The sequence below is a fragment of the Phodopus roborovskii genome, unplaced genomic scaffold, assembly GCF_943737965.1.
Source record: "Phodopus roborovskii unplaced genomic scaffold, PHOROB, whole genome shotgun sequence".
In the NCBI taxonomy this organism is placed as follows: Eukaryota; Metazoa; Chordata; class Mammalia; order Rodentia; family Cricetidae; genus Phodopus; species Phodopus roborovskii.
Window position 1 is genome coordinate 31,601,115 of NW_026126571.1, and position 3,972 is coordinate 31,605,086.

Sequence of the window (3,972 nt, forward strand, 5' to 3'; positions counted from 1 at the left end):
TGGCATGTCTGTCCCCGTTGTCAAGTAGGACTGGGCGGTGTTGATTCCTCTTCTAGTAGAGCAAAATTCAGGTCATCAGACTTGACAGCAAGCACCTTTACTGAGCCATCTCACAGGCCAAGTTTTGTGTAGTTTGATGAAGCCCCACTAGCCCTGCACAAATCCCACCTTGAGCATGGAGGGAAAGCCCGATAGCACACAGTTCTTGGCAAGGGGGTGGGAGACCTAATCTTACCAGAGGGTGAGGAGATATGTACTCTCAGCCCTCGCTCTCCTTGCCCTACTGTGTTAGAGTCTATGGCTAATATGGGGCCTGGATTACCTTTAGTGTGTGGCCATCTAGCTTAGATAAATTCTGTTCTTGAAGCCTCATGGCTCTCTCTAAGCTCACACATAGCTAGAGGCCAGAGGGATCCTGTGATAACCCATTCTCTGGGGAAATAATTTTGAGAAGGTCTTTCCATAACCACTTGCTTTAAACAAGTTGACCTGTACCTGACACTTATGCTCCCCATTCTGGACACCCATAAAAGCAAGTACCTGGGTCCAGACCTCCATTATATAGCTCACTGACCCCTGTGCACATGGTTTGGGTATGCTATATACCGTGGGAACCCATAGTAGCAACATCCTTTCTTCCCATGGCTATCCTCTAACCACAGCAGGCTATTCTCTGTCTCCACAGTTCTAAATGAAGCCAATGGCTGTATAGAAGAAAGGAAACTAAACAGAATAAAGCTACAGGACCGAGGAGTTGCCAGGCACAAGCAGCCAAAGGCTGTCCAGGAAGCATCCCTCCATATCTCTACCTTCCAGGAACAGAGGCTGCTGCTGGAGAGCTCAGTGACTTCCAGTCACAGACACATATATCTGGCAGCATCCAAAGGAGTGCCATCAAACCAGAACCAGGAAGCTCAGAAAACAACCTGGACAAGGGAGCAGCTGTTTGTAGAGAAGCCCTCCCCTGCCCTGACTCCGGGCCAAAGAGGATCTCAGGCACTCCAGACCTGAAGCCCTGAGTTCCAGTAGGAGGGACTGAGGGAATGGTCCCCTACACCCCAGTCGGTTCTGCTCTTGCTCTGAACACTCCAAGCACTTACCCATCATCCCTTGAGCTCTTGGATTCTGCCCCTAGACAATTGCCCAGTCTCTCGTCCAGTATAACCCTGAACAGAGAAGTCTAGAGATCAAGTTGGGGTCACACGCCCACTTTAATCCCTTCTGATTTCTCATGATGCCTGGTTAATTGACAGTTTTACGAGATTTAAAATCAGCCTAGGAGATGTGTCTCTGGGCCTGACTGCAAGGGTATGTCTAAAGAGAATTAACTAAAGGGGAAGGACTCTCTTCAAAATTAGTGGCCCCTTTCAACTGGTCACCTAGTAAAAGCAGTGTCCCCTGGCTGTCTGCCCTTCTTCTTGAATGTGGGTCTACAGCTGCAGCCACCATTCAACCTCAGTTTCTTTGTCCTGAACATCAATGGCTCTCCTGGCCTCCAGCACCAGGTTGGGACTGCTTAGGCATCCGTCTTTGTGGACTTAAGTTATGGCCTCTGTGTTACTCCAACATGTAGACAGCCATTATGACTACCCAGCCCACTGTGTAAGGCAGTCTAATAACCCTATACACACACACACACACACACACACACACACACACACACACGGTTTGTACCTCCATGCCAGGCTCACTCCCTTAGGATCAATCCAAACCCCTCCACTGGCTCCAGGACCCCAAAGGCGAGCCCACCTTAGTATTTCCCAGTTCTTCCTCCTCCCCCTACCTCCTGGTCCCAGCCTTGGAGTAGCTGATTCCTCCTCACCCCAGGCCAGCAGCCCAACAGGCAGATCCCAAGCTCAGATATTCAGGAACAGGGAAGGCCATACTCAGAAATGGAGCCTGTTTTCTGCATAGGCTCTGTGCCCTCTGACCTCAGGGGGCAAAAGTTAGTGGTTGAAATGCCACTTGAATAAGCCTTGGACTTTGTCCTACTGGGCCAAGTGTAGGACAATCAGTAGAGCCAGCCTCTCCTCCAGATCTCAAAAAGTGTGAGGGTCCTTTGCATCCAAGTCCCAGAAGTGCATCCCTTTTCCTGTCCCCAGGGCCACCAGTAAACAAACAGAAAACATCTGAGGGAACATAAAGAAACAAACAGAAAACATGACAGCTGGCAAACTGAGCCAAGGCCAGAATTTGGCTCCTAAATCACAATCTTGCATCACCATTTTTTATTAGACAGGATACAGCTTTCAACATAAGTCATGCTCACCAGGTCCCACCCCACAGGAAGGTTTCAGGGGTTAGGGTTTGGAAGGGAGAGTTTGCACATAAAGGCCCCAACCTAAGCTTTGGGCAATCAGCAGGCCCAGTACCCAGAAATCTGTGCTATAGTGTATTCTACTGCAACTCCCAAAATGAACTCTTCAAGGGGAGGAAGAATAAATAAATAGTCAATAAATAATCGAGGCTGTTTTTTCTTCCCCTGGGAACTCAGACAGCCACTGGATGGGAACCAGGGATTGTACAGGGCTCTGTCCTAGCTAGGCTCTGGCAATGCAGCCAAGACTATGAAATCCATACTCACACTGTCAGAGGGGTGAGGGCATGGGCTGGAGGAGTCCCCTAGGCTAACCCACTGTGGTCTCTATTCTCTGCCTTTCACTGTCCTGGAAAGAGCCACATTAGCTCTGTCACAGAGGGTCTCAGAAGCCAGGGAGGCAGAGTGCCAGGAGAAGCCCATAAGCATTACCTTTGTCTTTCCCCCAATCCCAACTCCAGATCTCTTCAATGCTGTTGGAACCAGCTCTTGGATCTGCCCCACCACAACTCAATGAAGAGTGTAAACTCCTCATAGGAATGGCTGAACCCCAACTGACAGGTTCTGGGGAGTGGGTGAGCTTATCTATAGAGGGAGAGGAAAGTGACTGAAACATTCCGAAGACACACCATCTCCCTCCCATACTGAGTGTCTTCACTGCTACAAAAGACTAAACATGGAGGTTTCTATCTTGCAGGGTTTTTGGTGTGACTGTTTCTTTAAGACATCAACATCTCCAGTGTTGTCTCCGCTAGAGGCGTTTGAGACTTACAGAATAACCCACACCAGAGCTGGAGAAGGCCCGTGGTCCTGACTCTATTTCACAAGGTGGTGGGGACAGTTGAAAAGCCTGACGTACCCTGGGCCACATGTCCCCTCTCCACAAAGAATCATGTCCTTTCTAGGATTGCGGTGAGTCCTGGCTTCTGCTCTCAGGATGAAAACAGACACCCAGTATGAAAACAGACACCCAGTATGTCCAGACCCTTAGCCAGGATCTGCTTGGAAGAGAAAGAAAACTGCCAAGTATGAGGATTAAAGCACAGGTTGAACCTACTGTGGCCCAACTGAGCACAGGGCTTTCCCTAGTGGCTGGGAAGCTGAAACAAGGCTGGCTCTGGGGGTGTAGATCCCACGGTGCTAGAACGGAGAGCACAGAAGGATGCACTGATTGGTGCGGCCAGTGTGAATGCAGGGTCTCCAGGGGCATCAAGGCTGGACCATCCACAGCAGGGGCACCTGAAAAGCACATCACATTAAGGGTCACCACCTAGACATCCCTTTACCTTTCCTTCTGGCTGGAAAGTTCCCTCAGCTAACTCCTTTCCCTACCTGGACTAGTTTACCCTCACCTCCCTCTGTCCAAGCTGTCTCACTGCCCATGGCCAGCCTCACCTTACCATGGCCAACTTACAGATGGATCTCACCCCACCCTACTCCCACCTGGGGTCTGGCTATGTATTTGAGCCTCAGTGACTAGGGGCCCCAGTCTCTTAGCCATTGCATAACCTTTCATTTCCCTTGAAAACAAACAAACAAACAAACACAAACACCCGAATTCCTGAGTCCAGAGGAAGCCCCTGTGATGGTCCCAATCCCCTTCCTCCCCACCCCAGGCTCCCCAGTTCAACCTCAACCAGATCTTCTCTCAGTAC